Consider the following 24,735-nt stretch of genomic DNA (forward strand, 5'->3'; position numbering starts at 1 on the left):
ATTGGGCCACTCGCTGCAATTATTACTCTCGCACTTTACTTACTCGTACTTTATTCATCTGTTACATCAAAACCCCCTGAATACTTGTCTGTGAGCATTTACAGTGAATCCTTCATCGAAACTGCTTGTCAACACCTTCTGCTCCTCGTTGGGATCAACATTCTTACTTATCGAAGATACTACGATACACCCCCTATACTTGTGGGTCATCAAGACTATTTTCTGGCGCCGTTGCCGGGGAGTGAAGCGCTATTGGTAAGTGGAATTGGTAAGGGAAATTTCTACTGTTTGTGCTGATTTTATTTCTGCCTGCTGCTATAATTCATTATGGAGAGATCTTGTCTTGAGTGTTTATTTGGGAAATCTACTACTACTGCAAAGGTAGTGGATGAGGCGCCGAGTAAGGAAGAAATACCATACAAAATACCTATGAAAATTATTGAACGCGTAGTGGGTAACCGTTATACGTGGGATGGAACTCGTCCACCCTGGAGATCATTTACTGTTCTTACATGAATTATGTGGTTTATTCAAGTGTGCAGGTATTGCTATGGATGAAGTGAGGAAGAAACTATTCTCTGTATCGCTGTCTGGTAAAGCGGCGCATTGGTATAAATTACTGGATAATGGGGATTCTCTTGAATGAAATGATATTGTGCCCCAGTTTTATTCTAAGTTCTATCCTCCAAGTGAGATTCACAAAGATCGGAATCGCATATATAATTTTTGGCCTCATGAAGGAGAGAGTATTGACCAAGCTTGGGGGAGACTGAAGTCTTTAATGCTCAAATGCCCCATTCATGAGCTTCCTGGTAATATTATTATTGATAATTTCTATGCAAGACTTTCTTTTCAAGACAAGACCTTGCTGGATACTTCTTGCTCTGGATCATTTACACGCAACAAGGAAGAGTTTAAAAGGGACCTTCTTAATCGGATCCAAGAAAATACTGAAGGATGGGAGAACGACAAGGATAGAGAATCGGGTATAAATTATGATTATAAATGCATTGAAGCTTTTATGGATACTGATAAATTTCGTAATATGAGTGCTACTTATGGTCTTGATTCTCAAGTTGCTGCAAATCTTTATAAAGCTTTTGCTTCTCATTATGAATTGCCTAAGAAGAACTTTGATAAGTATCATGAACCGTATAAAGATAAAATTGATTCATCTATAAATAAATGTGTTGTTGTTGAAACTGTTGATCATGTTATTCCTGAAGCTTATATTGAAAAAACTCCTTTCCCTGCTAAAATGAAGGAGTACTCGTTATAAATAGTGCGGTTCATAAAAGTGAAAAGAAACCTATAGAACTCGAAGAACAAATAAAAGTTGAACCTCGCTGTTGCAATTGTTAAAGATCTTGTGATCTGAAAATGTGGAGGATGGTCATATTATTTTCTCGTGAAGATGCCTCTAATATTGTTTCGATCCTAATAAGTCTAGGAAAGCTAGTGTTCCTATGCTCTCAGAATTGGTGATCATTGTTATTATGGTTTATGTGATATTGGTGCAAGTATTAGTGCTATTCCTTATGAGCTTTACACGGAGATTATGCACGAAATTGGTTCTTGTGAACTTGAAGATATTGATGTGGTTATTCGGCTGGCTAATAGAGAAACTATCTCTCCAATTGGTATTATTCGAGATGTGGAAGTTTTATGTGGTAAGATTAAATATACTGCTGACTTTTTGGTACTTGGTTCTGCTGCTAGTAAATATTGTCCTATCATCTTTGGTAGACCTTTTCTAAATACTTATGGAGCTATTATAGATTGCAAGAAAGAGAAAATTTTGACTAAATTTGCTGGTGAATCTTATGAGTTTAACTTCTCTAAATTTACCAAAACTCCTTATAAAACTAATTCGCCTAATAGTGATTTTAAAGTTGAACAATGTGCATCTATTGCTCTTGCTCCTAATAATCCTTTGCAGCAACATTTGGAGAATAGTGAGAGTGAAGTTTTTAGGGAAGAAAGAGATGAGCTTGATGAAATTTTCCTTCGTCAACCTATTCTTAAGCATGATTTACCGGTGGAAGATTTGGGTACAACACCACCACCAAAGAAAGATCCTGTCTTTGATTTAAAACCATTGCCTGATAATCTTAAATATTCTCATATTGATGATAAGAAAATATATCATGTTATTATTAGTTCTAAGCTTTCAGAGTTTGAAGAAGAAAGGTTATTGGAAATACTGAAGAAACACCGAGGAGCTATTGGCTACACTGTTGATGACTTGAAGGGGATTTCTCCCTCTATTTGCCAACACGCCATTAATATGGAAGATGATGCGAAGCCTGTTGTTGAACCTCAGCATCGTCTAATTCCTAAAATGAAGGATGTGGTAAGAAATGAGGTATTAAGACTCCTTGAAGCTGGTATCATATATCCTATTGCTGATAGTAGATGGGTTAGTCCTGTGCATTGTGTTCCTAAGAAAGGAGGAATGACTGTTGTGCCTAATGATAATGATGAGCTCATCCCTCAAAGAGTAGTTGTAGGGTATAGAATGTGTATTGATTATCGAAAAGTTAATAAGGTTACTAAGAAAGATCATTACCCTTTGCCATTTATTGATCAAATGTTAGAAAGGTTATCTAAAAATACTCATTTTTGCTTTCTTGATGGTTATTCTGGATTTTCACAAATTGCTGTTAAAACTAAAGATCAAGAGAAAACCACTTTCACTTGTCCCTATGGAACTTATTCTTATAGACGTATGCCTTTTGGTTTATGTAATGCTCCTGCTACTTTTCAAAGATGCATGTCTGCTATTTTTCATGGCTTTTGTGAGAGTATTGTAGAGGTATTCATGGACGATTTTTCCGTCTATGGAAATTCTTTTGATAGTTGCCTGCGAAACCTTGATAAAGTTTTGCAGAGATGTGAAGAAACTAACCTTGTTCTTAATTGGGAGAAGTGCCACTTTATGGTTAATGAAGGAATTGTATTGGGACATAAAATTTCCGAGAGAGGTATTGAAGTTGATAGAGCTAAAGTTGAAGCAATTGAGAAGATGCCCTATCCTAGGGATGTTAAAGGTATTCGTAGTGTTCTTGGTCATGCTCGGGTTTTATAGGAGATTTATTAAAGATTTTTCTAAGATTTCAAAGCCTCTTACTAATCTTCTTCAAAAAGATGTACCTTTTGTTTTTGATGATGATTGTAAGGAAGCTTTTGAAACTCTAAAGAGAGCCTTAACAACTGCCCCTATAGTTGAACCTCCTGATTGGAACTTACCATTTGATATTATGTGCGATGCTAGTGATTTTGCTATAGGCGATGTTCTTGGACAGCGAGTAGATAAAAAACTGAATGTTATTCATTATGCTAGTAAAACTCTTGATGCTGCTCAAAGAAATTATGCTACAACTGAAAAAGAATTGTTAGCTGTAGTCTTTGCTTGTGATAAATTTAGATCTTATATTGTTGATTCAAAAGTTACTATTCATACTGATCATGCTGCAATTAGATACCTTATGACAAAGAAAGTTGCTAAGCCGAGGCTTATTAGATGGGTACTTCTTTTGCAAGAATTTGATTTACATATTGTAGATAGGAAAGGTGCTGATAATCCTGTTGTCGATAATTTGTCTAGATTGGAAAATATTGCTTATGACCATGTTCCCGTTAATGATAGTTTTCCAAATGAATAATTGGCTGTAATAAAGGTGAGCTCGCGAGACAGATCCTTGGTATGCCGATCATGCTAACTTTATTGTTTCCAAGTACTTGCCTCCAACCTTTTCAGCTCAAGCAAAGGAGGAAATTCTTTTATGACTTGAGGCATTATTTTTGGGATGATCCACACTTATATAAAGAAGGAGTGGATGGTATTCTGCGAAGGTGTGTTCCCGAATATGAACAACAAGAGATATTGAGTAAATGTCATGGTAGTGCTTATGGAGGACATCACGCCGGAGATAGAACCGCGCAAAAGGTTCTACAATTAGGTTTTTATTGGCCAACTCTCTTCAAAGATGCAAGGAAGTTTATTTTATCTTGTGATGAATGTCAAAGGGTTGGTAATATCTCCGTACGCAATGAAATGCCTATGAATTATACTCTTGTTATTGAACCGTTTGATTGTTGGGGATTTGACTTCATGGGACCTTTTCCCTCTTCGAAGGTAACACTCATATACTTGTTGTTGTTGATTATGTTACTAAATGGGTGGAAGCCATACCTACCAAAAGTGCTCGATGGTGAGACCTCTTTAAGAATGCTTTTAGACATTATTTTTCCTAGATTTGGAGTTCCTAGATATATTATGACAGATGGAGGTTCTCATTTTATTCATGGTGGTTTTAGAAAAACTCTTGCTAAATATGGTATTAATCATATAATTGCTTCCTCTTATCATCCTCAAACTAGTGGGCAAGTAGAACTATCAAATAGAGAAATTAAATCTATCTTGCAAAAGACTGTTAATAAAACTAGAAAGAATTGGGCTAGTAAATTGAAGGAAGCACTATGGGCTTATAGAACTGCTTATAAAAACCCCATGGGAATGTCACCTTATAAAATGGTTTATGGCAAAGCTTGTCATTTACCTTTAGAACTAGAGCACAAAGCTTATTGGGCTGTTTGTGGTGACCTCACCTGAAAAAGTGAGAGTCTCTGTGCAACCGTGCTAGTCCCTGGATCGAACTGCTAGCACACACAGTTTAAGATGAAATACCAAGTAGCAAAGGTCTTCATTACAACCTAAGATCCAGCGGAAATAAAATAGTTCGATACAAGTTGCATAGCTCTCAGGCTAGCACAAATTCAGAGTTTAAAGCAGCAAGGAAAACATAAAGCATGGAGCCATCTTCCTTCATGAAGCCACAGGCAGACATGTTGGGCAAAGACTCGTGAACCTAAACAAACATCTTCAACTAGAGAAGTAACCTGCAACATAAAACGTTACAGCCCGAAGGTCAATACATTTGGAATTGTATTGGCAAGATGACACTATGGTGGACACAAGTGGCAACCTAACACTTAAGTGCACATTTGGCTGGTAGAGCTCAGGCATATTTGCATAAAGCCAATTTTATCCTATCATTTGACAAAACATTTTCTTTCATACTAATTAAGCGGTACCATTGGTAGACATCAATGAACCTGGACACCACCGATAGACATCAGTGAGCCCTGGCACCACCGATAGACATCAGTGAGCCTTCCTATTCCATATGACCAACTTGGTTTGGGCGACCTACCCCTGCAGACACAGACCATAGACATGGCACGGGACCTGCTAGCCGATAGTCACTTGCACCAATTGACATATCCCTGTTCACCCATCAAATTTTATTTAAGAAATTGGAATGAGGAGACTTTCGAACAGGATCCTTGTCAGTTCGCTCAAATTGTCCGTAACCGGGGACACGGCTAAGTACTTAGTTTTACACTCGCAGAGGTTGTACAAATTTACCCACATGACCTAGTCTGCTCTTCTTCCATGATGCACATTTTGCTCAAATGGACGAGATGTTGACTAGGACAAGACTTTTCCGAAGTAATCCCCCGCACCATTCTCTACGGACCCGTACCAACCTACAATCCCCTACATCATCTGTCACGTAGGATCCGGGTTCTCACAACGTACTCCATCAAGCCAGAGCCCATATTAGCATGTGGCTGTACGGTAAGCTAATGAGCAAGGTTGTCTATTATCTCTTTGTTCCTGGGTGGCCGTCCACAAGTGCGATACACCTGGCAGTTCAGAGGTTCGACGACATGACCCCGTGGAACCACTCAACATAACCCGAGCAATACCAATTCCACCCAGGTAATTCATTAAACTTAGTTGTTTTTCCATATCTCACTATCAAAATCATTTTACAGCATAGCTGAGCAACAACTAAATTTAATGGCGACAAAGTAAGTCAAGTAGGGGTAGCTAGACTACTGGGATTGCATAGCAAAGCATATACCCTACACATGTATACAACAAAATCTCTACTGTGCATAGATAAAAACTGGGACTTTTGGTGTGTGTCACTTGCCTGGATAAGGTGGAGAGCTGGCACAATCTTCACAAGCACAACCGTTGCAGTCGGCACAATCACAATCTACAATCCGATAACATTGCACCATAAGCACAATGCAAGACACAAATGCACAAACATAGACATGAAATGCATATGAGGTTTACACAAGTGCACTTCATTTATTGTTCTCTGATTGTAACTATATGCATGATGTCATGGTCAAGTTTTATGGTTGGTTGGATTATTGCGAACCATCTATATCGCACTAGCGAAGGGCAACTACCATTAATTGTAAAAGGTGTTTTGGTACAGTATACAAATGATGGTTTTGGTGCTACTGGTCAGATAGTTCTATTTGCGAGCATACGCAAAAGGAATCACTCGAAAAGAGTATGTAGATCTCATTTTATGGACACGGTACTCTAGTTAGGCATTTAAATTTGAATGAAACTCAAACTACTGCAAGTCCACATTTTACTGGTTCATAGTGTTCCTTATATTTTTAGGATTCTAACGGTATATGATTTGTAATTTTTGGACAAGCGGATCTCTGGTTATGATTTTTGCAAGGCGCGGACTATCGAATCTATGTTTAAACGAAAACTAGGGGGTGTCTCTGACACATGGCGCAACACGATTCGTCTGTACCCCTTCGCGTGGATCAGCCTCTATATCCGTTGGATCTAACTAAAACGCATGGCCTGGATCTGTTTGCAGAAAGGAAAGAATAAAAAGAAAAAGAGGTGGACCTATGTGGCGTAGAGGTGGCGGCTGAGGTGGTGATGACGAGGCGGCGACGTGGCGCTGACGTGGCGGCGGCGGTGATGAGTTCGCCGGCGGCGGCTCGGGCTTGCACGGCGTCGACGCTCCGGTGGTCCTCAGCTCGGGGAAAAGTGTGGATGGGGTGAGGCACGCGGAGGTGGAGCTGGGGGTAGCCACGGCACGGCGTGGTTCGGGTCGAGGCGGCCGTGGCGGGCGGATGGAGGTGGAGGCGGTGCGGCGACTCCGGCGACCAATTCCGGCAGCCTGGGGGCGTGATTGCGGGGGAGAAGTAGGGGAATTGGAAGAGGAGGGGCGGGGCTATAAGGGGGCGGCCTCGGACGGGTTGGGGCGCGAGGTGGGGAAGGGGGGATCGTGGGCGGGGAGGTGCAGTACGTCTGCGTGCGTGCCTGGGAGGAGCGGGGCTGGAGGTTGAGGACGATCGTGGGGTGGGGCCCACGGCGCGTGCGTGCGTGCGGTTGGGAGCGAGCGGGCGGCCAGATGGGGGCGGCCCAGGGGAAAGGAGAAAGGGGGCGCGGGGAGGCCTGGTGCGGCTGGGCCGGCGGCTGCCTGGGTCGGCCCAGTCGGCCGTTTCTTTTTTTTTTGTTTCTTCTTCTTCTTCTTTTCTTTTTCTTTCTCTTATTTGAATATGTATTTGAGCACTCAAAAATAGTCGGAAAAATATGAATAAAATATTGTTGGATTCCTTGTGAAAATGCCATCACTATGAGACAAATTCTAAAGCAAAATAAAATCTTTTATAAAACCAAAAATTGGCATACATGCCTATGTGGCTATATTGCCATTTTGGGGTTCGGGGTTTTGAAACGAATTTGAATTTTGGGTTTTCCCTATAAATGCAATGATGACATGATGCTTATGAATGCAATGCATGAAGTTTAAAATTTTGAAATTTGGGATGTTACACTGTTAGAGAACTAAATAAAGATCCTAAAATAGCCGGTAATAAGAGGTTGCTGCAATTAAGCTCTCTAGATGAATGGAGAAGTGAAGCTTATGAAAATGCTAAACTCTTTAAAGAGAAAGTTAAGAAATGGCATGCTAGAAGGATTATCAAAAGAGAGTTTAATATTGGGGATAAAGTCCTATTGTATCGGTCTCGTCTCAGATTCTTTGCAGGGAAATTACTCTCGAAATGGGAAGGACCATATGTTGTTGAGGAGGTGTATCGTTCAGGAGCAATTAAAATTAGTTCTCTCTAAGACAATGCCACGCAAGTGGTGAATGGACAAAGACTCAAGCATTATATCTCAGGTGATTCTTATAATGTAGATGTTGATGTTATTCAAGTGGAAACACCGGAGGCTTTCATCAAAGGTCAAATTGACAGTCCGTCATAACTCGACTTTGAATAGGTAACAGTACAGGTAATAAAAGGTCCGCGTTTTACTTTCCGAACAATATTTTTGCTGTTTTTGGAAAATATGAAAAATTACGAGATCGAAACGGAGTGGAGGAGACGCACGAGGGCGTGCCCCCATAGGCCGGCGCGGGCCCCATCCTGGCCGCGTCGCCCTATGAGCTGGCCGCCTCGTCGCCTCTTTCCGACTCTTGTTCGACCTGGTACTTTCCGTTTGTTGTGAAATTTTTTGCTATATAATCCCCCGGACCCCTGGAGGTCCGTATATCGTCTTCTCGACGTGTTTTGTTTCGAGCTGTTTTTGCCAGGATCTATTTTCAATCTAGGAGCACCATGGCCTCCGACAACAAGGGCAAAGGGCCTTCGAAGGAAGAAGTGAAAAGGGTGTCGTCAAAACAAGAGCAACAAGCTGTTGGGAGTAAGCAAATCTTGGTGGGATCCGTTGACACTCGACGTTCTTTCTCTCATAACTTGCAGGGACCCTTACCACCTCGCTCATGGCCTCGACTCTTTCCCCGCGTCGGAAGAAGCTCTACGGACTACCGATGAGTTTTGTGGTCAATATCGGGCACTAAGAAGAGAAGTGGAGATACTCCAGGAGGAGAATTACCGACTCCGTAGAATGCTGGAATATTACTCGATACCCATCACAAGGTCCCCACCGCCAACTTCAGATAACAATGAATCTCTTCGAGTCTTAGTGCAAAATTTCCAAGCTGAGAAGCTGAAGCTGAAGGAGATCTGTAAGAAGCGCGGGAGGAATTCATCACCACCATCGCCAAATGAGTAATTCATCATCGGTATTGGAATCCCCTTGGTTTGTTCCAAGCTTGGGGGAGTGCCGCGGTATCACATCATCACTACCTTTTTACTTTTTACTATCAAGTAGTGTCATATCATGAGTAGGGAAGTTATCATATAAGATGGGTTGCAGTGTGGAAGTATCTCTCCTTTAGTTTGTCTATGTATCCCTTGGTGTGAGTTATCGTTATGAAATATTAATGAGAAGTCTTATCATTTACAAATTGCACACCTTATTTTAGTTTGAAATTTCTGTTATATGATTGATCTTGATTTTAGTATTGGTACCACTTTGGGAGCATTGAGTAAATCTATTTGGTTTTGGCAAACTTAGCATTGGTCAATAGCAACAACACCTTGAGGTTTAAATAGAAAAGAGAAATACATATAGTTGTTTCATTGTCTTCCTTTCTTGTTAGCTCATAGCTTATTATTCTGAAGTTAAAATTGTTTGTGCTTGCAAGAAAGATACATGATTATGTCTATCACATGTATATTTGTTTGTTTCCCTCAACTCTTATGCTTGCTAATTAACCTTGCTAGCCAAAGACCTGTACTGAGAGGGAATGCTTCTCGTGCATCCAAACCTGAACCCAAACCTATGCCATTTGTGTCCACCATATCTACCTACCGCATGGTATTTCCTGCCATTCCAAGTAAATACTTCATGTGCTACCTTTAAACAATTCAAAATTTATTACTTCTTATTTGTGTCAATGTTTTATAGCTCATGAGGAAGTATGTGGTGTTTTATCTTTCAGTCTTGTTAGGCAGCCTCCACTAATGGACTAGTGGCTTCATCCACTTATCCTATAATTTTGCAATAAGAGCCGGCAACGGGGTTCCCGACCCCAATTAATCAACTTTCATTAATAATTATCTTCACATGTTTTGCTCTGATTCATCAGTAAGCAACTTAATTTTGCAATAGACACTCCTCCATGGTATGAGATTGTTGGAAGGCACCCGAGGATTCGGTTATCCATGGCTTGTGTAAGCAAAGGTTGGGGGGAGTGTCATCCTTAAATAAACTAAAGTACATGTGTAAACAAAAGAGAAGAGGGATGATCTACCTTGCTGGTAGAGATAACGTCCTTCATGGGAGCCGCTCTTTGGAGGTCTGTTTGGCAAGGGGGTTAGAGTACCCACTACCAGTCGTTGACAACAACAAACACCTCTCAAAGTATTACTTTTATTCTCTTTATATGATTTCAAAACTGAAAAAGCTCTAGCACATGATTTAATCCTCGCTTCCTCTCGCGAAGGGCCTGTCTTTTACTTTATGTTGAGTTCAGTACACCTATTTCCCTCCATCTCAAGCAAGCATTTGAGTTGTTGTGATCAAACCATTATATTGTGATTTGCTTCATCATGTCTTTTACTCTTCCTTGTTTAGTACAAGTTTTATCTGAATGAATATAGCTTTGCAAGTTATCAATGATCATTATGATTGAGTATGCAAGTTTACCATAAGCTTTAACATGAGAGCGCTGCTCAATAGATAAGTATAATTCGTTAACTGTTCTCTGACCAAGAACGAAGTTTGCCATCACCAATTATGATTCCTTATGCACCTTTATTTGTGATTACCTTATACTTGTTTCAAGTTGAGTTATATGAGGAAGTTGTTTACTAGAATATCTTGTGTGAATGAATATGATGCTTCTTGTCCGTATTTGATTTATCGACTCTTCACTCCATAAACATGTGGTCTTGTTTACCGAGTTCAGTTTCGCTTGGGGACAAGCGAAGTCTAAGCTTGGGGGGAGTTGATACGTCCAATTTGCATCACTATTTTATATCATAATTTGCTTGTTATTCATTGATATATTTCATATTTGGAGATGATACTTATGTTATTTCATCTATTTTGCATGTTTCATGATTATTGGAGGATCGCGCACCGAGCCAGGATTCTCGCTGGAAAAAGCACCGTCGAATGCAATATTTCGGAAGATCAACGGTTGACGGAAATTATATGGAAAATCCTATTTTTCCGGATGACGAAGGGAGCCGAAGGGGAGCCGAGGAGGGCCGCCATGGCCCCCCTCACAGGCCGGCGCGGGCCCCGCCCGGCCGCGCCGCCCGTGAGGAGGGGGCCCACAGCCCCCTCTCGCCTCCTTTTCTGCGCGTACGCCTTCGTCCCGAAAACCTAAGCTCCAGGGGTACGTCGCAAAGAGCCACAGCCGCCTCTGCGGGGCGGAGAACACCAGAGAGAAAAGAGCTCTCCGGCAGGCTGAGATCTGCCGGGGAAATTCCCTCCCGAAGGGGAAATCGACGCCATTGATACGTCCAAAACGTATCTACTTTCCCGAACACTTTTGCTATTGTTTTGCCTCTAATTTGTGTATTTTGGATGCAACTAACATGGACTAACGCTGTTTTCAGCAGAACCGTTCGGTGTCTCGTTTTTGTGCGAAATCCAACTTTCGGGAAAAACCTCGGGATTTTGACGAAAGGGCCTATTTTCCCGGAATAATGACGGAGCCGGAAGGGCAATTGAAGTGGAGGCCCGAGGGCCCCACACTACATGGCGGCGCGGCCTCGGGGGGCCCGCGCGGCCATGTAGTGTGGCCCCTCGGTCGGCCTCCGACGCCCCCTTCGGACTACTTATTCGCCTCGACCCGAAAACGCACGGAGAGAAGTCGAAGTCGCCGTAAACCCTCCAGAATGCCGCCACATCGCGAAACTCCGTCGCGGGAGCCAGAAGTCTCCGTTCTGGCACTCCGCCGGGACGGGGAATTGGAGGAGATCATCACCGCCATCACCGCCAACGCCTCTCCATCAACTAGCAATGTTTCCCCCATCCATGTGTGAGTAATTCCCCCGCTGGTAGGCCGAAGGGGATGGTAGGGATTGGATGAGATTGGTCATGTAATAGCATAAGATTGTTAGGGCATAGTGCCTAGTGTCCGTAGATGTTACTTTTATGATATTGTTGCAACTTGTTATGCTTAATGCTTGTCACTAGGGCCCGAGTGCCATGATCTCAGATCTGAACATGTTATTGATTCATGAAGATATTCGTTGTTTATGATCTTACCTCGCAAGTTGTATACACATGTTGCTCGTCCGGAACCAATGGCCCCGAAGTGACGGAAATTGGGACAACCGGAGGGGATGGTAGTGATGTGAGGATCACATGTGTTCACGGAGTGTTAATGCTTTGCTCCGGTACTCTATTAAAAGGAGTACCTTAATATCCAGTAGTTTCCCTAGAGGCCCGCTGCCACCGGCTGGTAGGACAAAAGATGTTGTGCAAGTTTCTCATTGCGAGCACGTACGACTATAATTGGAACACATGCCTATTGATTGATTAGTACTTGGATACAGTTTTATTATTATCTGCAAATGCCCTCGCTATGATTGTTACATGAGTTTCTCTCATCCATGCAACGCCCGTTATCCGTCCCCGTGCCTACGTATTTTAATCCTGCTCGTTTACTATAATCACTACTGTTGTCTTTGTTACTCGTCGCTCGTTATTTCACTATCGCTATCGCTATAAAACTCGTTACTATCGATAAACTCTTGCGAGCAAGTCCGTTTCCAGTGCAGCTGAATTGACAACTCCGTCGTTAAGGCTTTCAAGTATTCTTTGTCTCCCCTTGTGTCGAATCAATAAATTGGGTAATACTTCCCTCGAAGACTCGTTGCGATCCCCTATACTTGTGGGTCATCAAGACTATTTTCCGGCGCCGTTGCCGGGGAGCATAGCTTTATTTGGAAGTTCACTTGGATTAATATTGTTCGCTGCAAATTCTCCATCATGGGTAAAACTCGCGATACTAAGGTCGCCATATTACCATCCACTACAAGAAAAGGTACAACTCTGAGTACCTCTCGCTGCTCTTGATTCACCATCTCGTGATTGATAAAATTGTTTCACCGCCACATGCTTCAAATGCCGGTACTTCGCTGAATCCGAAAACTCTCATAATATTGATAATATTTCTACCGTGCTTGATGATAGTGGTTCATTGGGAACTTTTCTAGATGCTTCCATTGCTAGGTCTAGACAAATTGAAAATGCTCGAAACTCCCGATGTTACTACACCTCGTTAATTCACCCGAACTTGAATACTCTAGTAATGATCTTGATGAAGATTATGTGGAACTTGATGATTTTATTGAAAAATGCAATGCTACTACCGATGCAAGAAAAATTAAAAAGTTGCTTGCGTAACATACTGTTAGATATAAACTGTCTCCTGATCCTAAATTTGCCACATCTCCTATAAACATTAGGGATAAAGATTATGATTTTTCTCTTGATCTATCTCATATAGCTATTGTTGAGAAAACACCTTTCTGTGGTACTGAAAAAGAAAGTGCTGTTGAACACATGACAGAGTTATCTACTCGAGTAGCTTGTTTTCTCGATGATGTTAAGAAGCGTACTTACTTTGTTGCTAAAATCTTTCCATCCTCATTAAAGGATGACGCTAAAACTTGGTATAATAGTTTGCCACCTGGTTCTATTAAAAGTCCAAAAGAATTACTTGTCGTTTTCTTTCGGAAATACTTTCCTCGCTAGTGCTCAACATGCTGCTTTGCGTAGAGTTTATAATTTTGATCAAGGAGATGAAGAGAAATTGCCCGAGGCTTGGGCGAGATTTTGCTCTCTTATTAGAGCTCGCTCGACCATGATTTAGAAAAGCATGATTTACTTGATATATTTTATAGTGGACTAACCATTGAGTCTAGGGCATACCCGGATAGTTGTGTCTGGTTGTGTTTTCAGGAAAAGAACTCCGTACGACGCCGAAGAATTATTGGCTAAAATAGGCCGGAATTATGATGATTGGAATACGCTCGAACCAACTCCAACGCCAATAGTGAAGAAGAGGGGTTTAATTAAATTGAATGATGAAGATATGAGGGAAGCCAAGAAGTCTCTCAAGGAGAAAGGTATTAAATCCGAAGATGTGAAGAATCTACCTCCTATAGAAGATATATGTGAGATAATTCCCCCTTCATCCATGATTGAGGTAAATTCCCTTCAACGCTTTACTAGAGAAGATATTCCGTATTCAAAACCTCCTGCGCAATGCTTAGATGAGTTTGATAATTATATTGTTAAGCAAGAAAATTTTAATATGAGAGTAGAGAATCATCTAATGGAAAATTCTCAAGCTATTAGTGAATTGCATGATATTGTGGAGAGAACCTCCAATGATGTTAAGATGCTTGTTAAACATTTTCATATGATTCAAACTCAAATTGATCAACTCACTAAAGTGCAAAATGACTTGTTAGGAAATAATGCTAAAGAAAAACATGCTTATGAAGTAACAACTAGAGGTGGTGTCTCTACCCAGGATCCTCTATATCCCGAAGGGCATCCCAAAAGAATTGAACAAGATTCTCAACGCATTGAACCTAGAGCTCCATCTAAGAAAAAGAAGAAGAAACATAAAAATGTTGTAGAATCCTCTCGAACCTCGTTAATGATCCTAATAGTATTTCTATTTCGATGCTGAAACCGAAAGTGGTAATGAACATGATAATAGTGAAGATAATGATAAGAATGATACTCCCGATAAAGAAGAGGTTGAAAAAGAACCCGAAAAGCATGCTAAAACTAAAAAGTATACTAAAGAAGATTTTATTACCGAGAAACATGGTAATGAAAGAGAACCTTGGGTGCAAAAGCCAATGCCTTTTCCTCGCTAAGAAACTAAAATCAAAGGAAGAAGAACACTATAATAAATTTTGTGATTGGATGAAACCTTTATTCTTGCAAATTCCTTTGACTCGATGCTATTAAATTGCCTCCTTATTCAAAGTATATGAAAGATATTGTTACTAACAAAAGGAAAATCCCCAATGAGGAAATTTCTACTATGCTTGCTAATTACTCTTTCAATGGCAAAGTTCCAAAGAAGTTGGGCGACCTAGGTATACCTACTATTCCTTGTTCTATTAAGAATAATTATGTTAAAACTGCTCTATGTGATTTGGGAGCCGGTGTTAGTGTTATGCCTTTTTCTCTATACAAGAGACTTTACTTAGATAAGTTGATACCTACTCGATATATCTTTGCAAATGGCTGATAAATCTACTGCTATTCCCGTTGGTATATGTGAGGATGTTCCTGTTCAAGTTACTAATAACCGCTTGATATTAACTCGATTTTGTTGTGTTGGAAATGCATGAAGATGATAATATGTCTATTATTCTTGGGAGACCTTTTCTTAACACCGCAGGGGCTGTTATTGATTGCAATAAAGGAAAGGTTACTTTCAATGTTGATGATAAGGAACACACCGTCTATTTCCCCAAGAGGATTGAAAAAGCGTGCGGCGTTAATACTATCTCTCATGTGAGAACTATCAAAGTGGGAACCATCGATTGTCCTATATATGAGCCTAAAGAAGAATATCAAACTCTTGTGATTGGATCCATATCAATACAATTCAAGGTAACATGATTGATTTGAGGTTTATTTCTTCATATGCTATATAAAATTTATTTGGTGGCAAGACTTGATCAACCTTGTTAACAAATACCTTTTATATGCATAGAGGAGGTAAACAACATCTCTTTCTTCCTTCACCTGCTTTAGTTGCTGTAGCACTTTTAATTTGCAAAGTTTCTTAATGGATTTGAGATTTCAAAAATTTTCCTGGCCAGTAATAATAAACTTAATACCCAGAAAATGTGCATTTTTCAAAGTTTTCAAAAATTCGCGAAAATTATACCGTTGGTCCTATTTTTCGACGAGGCACTCGGGAGCACCGGAGGATGACTCGTGGGGCACCGGAGGGCGCCAAACCACAGGCCGGCGCGGCCAAGGAGGTGGCCGCGCCACCATGTGGTGTGGGCCCCTCCTTGCCCCACTTTGTCATCTCTTTCTCCCGAAGACCTTCTCTCTCCCGAAAAACTCGTACCAAGTTCCTCTCACTCGCGTTTTTGCTCAAGAACTCCAGATTTCTCGATCTCTTTGCTCAGCCCAGATTTCGTCCGAAATTTGGCACATTTGCTCTTCGGTATGTGACTCCTCCACCCATCCAAGTAGAATTTTGTTTGGTTGAGTATATCTTGAATATTTTGCTGCTGTAGGTAACATGTTTAGTGAGCTTGCATGCTTGTTCTAATTGGTAGAAATTAGTTTTGATGCATGATTAGTACTCTAGCAAGTTCCTATGGTAGTTTCCCTCAATTATATGTCACCAAATCGAGTTTTATATTGTTTGTTGAAAATTTCAGAAAATGAAGAAGTTCAAATTTGGAGAATTGTTCAAGAAGGGAACAACCAGCACCGGGAGGCCTTCTAGGTCCTCCACCCAAATTAGGCGGTCGTACAACGAGGACATCCTCGCGCCTAGCTTCGTGCCCGAAGAGGACAACGGGCCTCCTAATGCTTCTACTTTTCCATGCTATGATTTTCTAAGGAATGCAGGAATATTGGAGGATTTCTTAACCCTTGTCAACAGGGCAGGGTTAACTACCTATATGGGAGATGAAAGGGAGCAGTACTATATGCTCACAAAAATTTTCGTCGAGAGTTTCCAGTTCAACAACAAACAATATGAGCCAACGGTTGCATTCAGGATTTATGGTAATCCCGTTACTATGCAGCTTGAAGGATTTTTGTCTTGCTTTGGATATTGTCCCTCGCAGTACAGCAAGTAGGATTGATGACAACCCTCGGGACTTGTTGGAGCTCTATCGAGGGATTACCGATGATGATTGTCGCACCATTCAGCCGGGGCAAGATAAGGAACATTCAACTCCCCGCCATCAAGTATTTTGCATACTACATTGCTACTAGCATTCTTGGTAGGGAGAACACTAGTAATATCTCTAGCTACCATCTTGCTTTCCTGAATATTGCACTTACTGGTCAAACATCCTATCACCTTGGTGCTCTTATTGCTCGCCGCCTCGTCTACCAGGGGGCCTATTTTTGGAGGAACTATTGCATCGCGTGTTTTAACATATCTAAATCTTCCTATTGATCCTAATGATGTGCCATTGGCCCCTAGGAGACTTGATATTGTTGCTATGAAGAGTCATCATTTTGTGACTACTGATTCTACTTTAGATAATATGGTTTATAGAATGTTGTTTTCTGACGGGGATGAGAAAGAAATTCCTCTTCCCCAACCAGGTTTGCTAAGTATTGACAGGCAATCATGGTCGTGCACTAAGGAGGAGGTGGATGAACATATGAAGATACAAGAGTTCCACCAGCAACATGACTCCGAGGACGTCGGGACCTCCTACGACCACACCGTCACATATCCGGGTGCTTCTTCTAGCACATACCCGGAATACGACCCATCTTCATATTACGGAGATACTACTTCATGGGATCGATGGGATTGAACTCCACTTAGGCCAAAAGCCTAAGCTTGGGGGAGGTATACCGGCATCACTCATTCTTTGCATATTATGATTGCTGGATACTTGTATATACTTGTTTAGTCTCTTTGAGTGGTTTTCTAATGAGAGGAAGATGATATTTGGGGAAGTGCTGCCTGAAAACAGATTCTGGGCTGTTACCGTAAAAATTCGTGCGCCCAGCCAGAACAGTATTTTGAGTTGCAAATTTTTGTGCATGTTCCCCAGGTTGTTATCTAACTTTCATTAGTTGAACACTTTTTGAACTGAGCAACGTAAGATTTTTGTAAAAATCGATTTCTGTACTGCTGTCAGGATTTGGCAGATTTCTGCCATCTCGTTTTTCTGTGTTTCTTTTAGTTTGCTATTTCTTGTTTCCACTTTGTTTCTTTCCCAAAACACAAAAAGACCAAAAATATTTCTGTTGTTTCTCTTCACCATTTGCTTATCTTGGTTTCTTGCATTTGTTTCACTTTATTTGCTATTGCTAGTTTGCCATAAGAAAACCCAAAAAGATTTTGCCTTGTTTGCTTGTTTCCTTTTGTTCTTATTCTCAAATTCGAAAACACCAAAAATATTTGCTGTTCTTCTTTGGTTTGTAAAGTTCATCATGAGTTCAATGGTCTTCGGTGGCTGGAACGTGGTTTTCATTTCATATTATCCAAGCTACACAAGTGAAAGGCAATAATGACGATCTACGACAATCTGATTGTGGTGAGAGGCTGGTATGAACTCTATTTGTTTTCATTTTTGTACATATACTCATCCATGTGAGCATGCTTAGTTGGTTCATGTGAGGTATATGTCATTTAATAAAGTCTAATAGTTCATGATCTCTCATGATTAGCTCCAATCTATTAATATGAGTAGCATGTCGTGGATGTTTGCTTGCATTGTTTTATTCATAAGTAAGTATGGCATTGTGGTATCCTCCTCTGAATAATTCATTTATATCGACTCGGCACATGCTCACGCATGCATATGACTGAACAAGAGTCAATTAAGCCTCAATGATTTACATTGCTTCAGAGTTCTTGTATCACTTTTATGCCTCGCTTAATTTATTTTGCCGCAAGCATGATTATGACAAGCTATCGCTCTCTTGATTTGTCGCTCCCTAGTCTTTTGCTAGCCTTCACTTGTACCGAGCGGGAACGCTGCTCGTGCCTCCAAACACATGAAAACCAAGTTATTCCGGAGTGTCCACCATAAATACCTATGCATGGCATTTCAAACCATTCCAAGTAAATTCTCATGCGCTACCTTTAAAACCTTCAAAATGCTTCTCAATTTGTGTTAATGTTTCATAGCTCATGAGGAAGTATGTGGTGTTTAGCTTTCAACCTTGTCATTTACTTTTGACTGGACTCTCATATGGAATAGTGGCACATCCGCTTATCCAATAATTTTGCAAAAAGAGTCGGCAATGGGATTCCTGAGTCCCGAATTAATTAACTTAAATAGACACTCCTCCATGGTTTGTGATTGTTGGACGGCACCCGAAGGATTCGGTTAGCCATGGCTTGTGTAAGCAAAGGTTGGGGGGAGTGTCATCATCACAATAAAACTAAAGTAAAAAAAGGCACTCCTTCATGGTATGTGATTGTTGGCGGGCACCCGAGGATTCGGTTAGCCATGGTTTGTGTAAGAAAGGTTGGAAGGAGTGCCACATAAACATGCAAGTAAATTCATGGGAGCCGCTCTTGAAAGTCCGGTTGGTGAGGTAGTTGGTGAACCCATTACCATTCGTTGACAACAACAAACACCTCTCAAAATAATTTTACTCCTGATTTACAAATGAAAAGCTCTAGCGCATGTTAATCCCTGCTTCCCTCTGCGAAGGGTCAATCTTTTACTTTTATGTTGTGTCTCCATCCTTTCTTTGAGCACTTTCTTGAGAGCACAACTCGTCATTCTTAGTATAATATGCTTGTCTCAAAATATGATTGATTGTGGTATAACTTTGATGCTTTTATCTTTGACAATCACTACTTCTAGTCTTTCTATGAACTTCAAAGGTGCCCGGGCATTTATGTTTTGCCAATCAAATACGAGCAAGCGAGATACCACTTTATCATACTTTCTTATGAACATTGCAATCCTCGCTTATATACATGATTCATGATGCTTATTATTAATTGTTGGTACCTCTTCATGATTGACATAGCCGTTAGATGATCTTATTTGCATGTACCTCATTATGAACCGCTCAAGTATTAGCCATATCATGAGAATATATACATCATATGAGCAAATGTGTTCGTGAAAGTTCTTTTATCGCTCGGTTGTTAACCGAATTGCTTGAGGACAAGCAATAAGCTAAGCTTGGGGGAGTTGATACGTCCAAAACGTATCTACTTTCCCGAACACTTTTGCTATTGTTTTGCCTCTAATTTGTGTATTTTGGATGCAACTAACATGGACTAACGCCGTTTTCAGCAGAACCGTTCGGTGTCTCGTTTTTGTGCGTAAATCCAACTTTCAGGAAAAACCTCGGGATTTTGACGAAAGGGCCTATTTTCCCGTAATAATGACGGAGCCGTAAGGGCAATTGAAGTGGAGGCCCGAGGGCCCCACACTACATGGCGGCGCGGCCCGTGGGGGCCCGCGCGGCCATGTAGTGTGGCCCCCTCGGTCGGCCTCCGACGCCCCCTTCGGACTACTTATTCGCCTCGACCCGAAAACGCACGGAGAGAAGTCGAAGTCGCCGTAAACCCTCCGTAACGCCGCCACATCGCGAAACTCCATCGCGGGAGCCAGAAGTCTCCGTTCTGGCACTCCGCCGGGACGGGGAATTGGAGGAGATCATCACCGCCATCACCGCCAACGCCTCTCCATCAACTAGCAATGTTTCCCCCATCCATGTGTGAGTAATTCCCCCGCTGTAGGCCGAAGGGGATGGTAGGGATTGGATGAGATTGGTCATGTAATAGCATAAGATTGTTAGGGCATAGTGCCTAGTGTCCGTAGATGTTACTTTTATGATATTGTTGCAACTTGTTATGCTTAATGCTTGTCACTAGGGCCCGAGTGCCATGATCTCAGATCTGAACATGTTATTGATTCATGAAGATATTCGTTGTTTATGATCTTACCCGCAAGTTGTATACACATGTTGTCGTCCGGAACCAATGGCCCCGAAGTGACAGAAATTGGGACAACCGGAGGGGATGGTAGTGATGTGAGGATCACATGTGTTCACGGAGTGTTAATGCTTTGCTCCGGTACTCTATTAAAAGGAGTACCTTAATATCCAGATAGTTTCCCTAGAGGCCCTGGCCGCCACCGGCTGGTAGGACAAAAGATGTTGTGCAAGTTTCTCATTGCGAGCACGTACGACTATAATTGGAACACATGCCTATTGATTGATTAGTACTTGGATACCGTTTTATTATTATCCGCAAATGCCCTCGCTATGATTGTTACATGAGTTTCTCTCATCCATGCAACGCCCGTTATCCGTCCCCGTGCCTCGCGTATTTTAATCCCGCTCGTTTACTATAATCACTACTCGCCGTCTTTGTTACTCTGCCGCCGTTATTTCACTACTGCTATCGCTATAAAACTGTTACTACCGATAAACTCTTGCGAGCAAGTCTCGTTTCCAGTGTGCAGCTGAATTGACAACTCCGCTGTTAAGGCTTTCAAGTATTCTTTGTCTCCCCTTGTGTCGAATCAATAAATTGGGTAATACTTCCCTCGAAGACTGTTGCGATCCCCTATACTTGTGGGTCATCAGCCATCGTCACAGTCATCGAGCTGGACATCATCTCCATCACCATCATCATCATCTTCATCATCATCACCGCCATCTCCACCGCTGCACCTCGTCACCGCTGTAACAATTTGGGTTTGATCTTGATTGTTTGATAGGGGAAACTCTCCCGGTGTTGATTTCTACTTGTTATTGATGCTATTGAGTGAAACCGTTGAACCAAGGTTTATGTTCGATTGTTATTCATCATCATATCACCTCTAATCATGTTCCATATGATGTCTCGTGAGTAGTTCGTTTAGTTCTTGAGGACATGGGTGAAGTCTAAATGTTAGTAGTGAATTATGGTTGAGTAATATTCAATGTTATGATATTTAAGTTGTGGTGTTATTCTTCTAGTGGTGTCGTGTGAACGTCGACTACACAACACTTCACCTTTATGGGCCTAGGGTAATGCGTCTTGTACTCGTTTGCCAATTGCGGGGTTGCCGGAATGACAGAAACCTGAGCCCCCGTTGGTATATCGATGCAGGAGGGATAGCAGGATCTCAGAGTTTAAGGCTGTGGTTAGATTTATCTTAATTACTTTCTTGTAGTTGCGGATGCTTGCAAGGGGTATAATCACAAGTATGTATTAGTCCTAGGAAGGGCGGTACATTAGCATAGGTTCACCCACACAACACTTATCAAAACAATGAAGATTAATTAGCCGTATGTAGCGAAAGCACTAGACTAAAATCCCGTGTATCCTCAAGAACGTTTGGTCATTATAAGTAAACAAACCGGCTTGTCCTTTGTGCTAAAAAGGATTGGGCCACTCGCTGCAATTATTACTCTCGCACTTTACTTACTCGTACTTTATTCATCTGTTACATCAAAACCCCCCGAATACTTGTCCGTGAGCATTTACAGTGAATCCTTCATCGAAACTGCTTGTCAACACCTTCTGCTCCTCGTTGGGATCGACATTCTTACTTATCGAAGATACTACGATACACCCCCTATACTTGTGGGTCATCAGTGGCTCCTGCGGTTTTTAACCCGAACGGCATTGTTCTGTAGCAGAATACACCATAAGGGGTTATGAAAGCTGTTTTGACTTCATCCTCTTCTTTTAGGCGGATCTGACTGTAACCAGAATACGCGTCTAGGAAGGAAAGACGTCTGCAACCTGCCGTTGAGTCGATAATTTGATCGATCCTCGGGAGGGGGAAGTGATCCTTTGGACAATGTTTGTTGAGACACGTGAAATCGACGCACATGCGAAGGAATTCAGTGTTTTTCTTCGGGACCAGCACTGGGTTAGCGACCCACGTGGCCTTAGTGTGTAGTTCTTTAATGAAACCAGCTTCTTTGAGTCGACAGATCTCAGATAACATAACTTTGCGGTTTGGCTCGGAGAAACGCTGCAAAGGTTGTCGAATTGGTCTGGCTCTTGGATCTAAAATAAGAGGGTGCTCGGCAAGTTCCCGGGGTACTCCTGCATGTCAGCTAGGCACCATGCGAAGATTTCCCAGCCCTCACGAAGGAACTCGAAGAGCGCGCTTTCCTATGCGCTATCCAAGTTAGTCGCGATGGATATTGTCTTTTTAGGATTTGTCAGGTGGATCTGCACTTCCTTGAAATCCTTGGAGGCGTCGAAAGCTTGTTCCTGCAAAGATCTACCTCCGTCTGGCAACATGTTGTAGTTGGTGGTCAGCTTAGATGCCTCGTATTCAGCTTGCATTCCGAATGTTTCGGAAAGCTTGTGAAAGTCCTTGTCACACTTATCTGCCAGGGCAAAACTTCATTTGACTGTTATTGGGCCCTTAGGTCCGGGGATCCTCCATAAAAAATATCTGTAGTGCGGCACATGCATAAACCTAGCATATGCGGGTCGTCCCAAGAGGGCATGATATTGCGATGGCCAGTCGATGACTTCAAACTCCAGCTTTGTAACGGCCCCGGGTAGGACCCCCTAATAGATTTTGTTTGTTCTTTTCTTTTTGTGCATCAGCATTTCATCATGCGTCATATCATCCATGTTTTCACTAAATAAAATTATTTTATAAACCCTAACCCCTCTCTTACTCCCTATTTTACAATTAAGCTTTTTCAAAACAATTAAGGTTTGGAAATATAATATGTTTTGTTTTGGTTACAAATAAATTAAATATTTTGTAAACCAGTTTTTGAATCTCACCCTCTTTCCTCAATATTCAAACCAGAATTGAATTTATTTTCAAATGGTTTATTTAAAGAAAAAGAAAAAAACCCAACCCCTATCTTGCCAGGCCCCTTTTCTCTCCTCTCTCTTCTGGCCTTTTCACCCGGCGGCCCATCTGCCTCTCCTTGGCCCAGCCATCTCTCGGCCCGTACCCCTTCGAGGAGAAAGGTCTTCCCCTCACTTGTCGTCTTCTCCTTCACGATAATGGTGTGGGTGGAGTCTGTGGTCTCCCCTCCACCAAGCGCCCCACCTCAACCACTTCCTCCTCCCTTTTAACCCCTCTCCGAGCCCTGGGAGAAACCTAGCGTCCCTCCCCTTCCTCCCTCCGCGCCGCCACTCCGTGGTTCCTCTTCTTTTCTCCTCTCTGTGAACTAACCCCACAGCACCGCCTCCACCTCGCCATGGCGCCGCCGCTACCGGCCGCCCCTCGACGAACCGAAGACACAAGGAGATCCGCCTCGTCGAGCTCTACGTCTTGGAGCAAGGAATCGAGTCAATACCCCGTAAATCGAGCGCAAGGTCGCCGTTTCTCCTCCATGGCCGCCATGCTCCGGCGTCGATTCCGGCCGCCCTCGTCCTCCTCCGGCCAAACCGAGTACACCACCGGCTTCCTCATGTTCAGCCGCATCTCCGACACCAACCGCCTCGTCCCGATTCGCTCCGAGTCGCCGGATCCATGAAAGACCAGAGCTCCTCCGCCATGGTTTTCATCCTCGTGCTCCGTGAGTCTGCTTCAGGTTGCTGGGTGCCCATCTCTGGACACCACCCACGCATCAGCCCGACTGGTTCGGTCCTTTCTCCTTTTCCCATGAGATCCTTGGTTCGAATTCCCACCGTGCGAATTAAATCCATCCTCTTGGCCTTTGTTTTGTCCAGATCTCGAGTTCAGAGATGTTTCAGCTTATGCGTGAGATCATCCAAGTCAACAACATCAGCTAGCTCTTCTGGTTCGTTCCTTTGATGTGTATCAGGAGATCCTGAGATCAATTCCTAGCGTTGGCAAATTTAAGCCCAACCTTTTCATTTTCGTTCTCAGATCCAGTGCTGGGCCTTGGCCCATTTCTCTCCAGGTGTAGATGTCGCCCACGAGCAGCAGCCTGCTATCCTACCCCAGCAGCAGACGAGATCCAGCCCAGGACCATGCAGGTCCAGCAAATTCGCCCCCCCTGCCTGTTTTATTTTTCTGAAATATCCAGAAAATGTTATAATCTTGCATAAATCATATCTTGCAAACCGTAACTCAAAATAAAATATTTTTGATCAGAAAAACACGAGGATCATGAATATGCCATCCATTCTTGCTGTTGCATCATGCATCATATAATTTTGTGCTAGTTTGCATTACCACCTAATATGTAACATATGGAATATGTGGGATATTATATAAATGTTGTCCCGGTTCCATTTAACTTTGATGTAACTCACCCCTGCCATGTTTGCCATGCTAATCAACCTTTAATATGCGGGGTAGACAAATAACTCGAAACTAATAATTGTGTGTCGGAATTCCGATTCCGCTTAATATGGATAAGTT

General features: G+C 42.1%; 1 long non-coding RNA gene across 1 annotated transcript; it reads left to right on the plus strand.

Annotated features, from left to right (window-relative positions):
* The first annotated feature begins 23,830 nt into the window (after positions 1-23,830).
* Positions 23,831-24,405, plus strand: LOC124699384. Its single transcript, XR_007001375.1, has 3 exons — positions 23,831-23,986; positions 24,078-24,148; positions 24,238-24,405. It is a non-coding gene; the product is annotated as an uncharacterized LOC124699384 (long non-coding RNA).
* The last annotated feature ends 330 nt before the right edge of the window (positions 24,406-24,735 follow it).

This window comes from Lolium rigidum, chromosome 3, assembly GCF_022539505.1.
Source record: "Lolium rigidum isolate FL_2022 chromosome 3, APGP_CSIRO_Lrig_0.1, whole genome shotgun sequence".
Lineage (NCBI taxonomy): Eukaryota > Viridiplantae > Streptophyta > Magnoliopsida > Poales > Poaceae > Lolium > Lolium rigidum.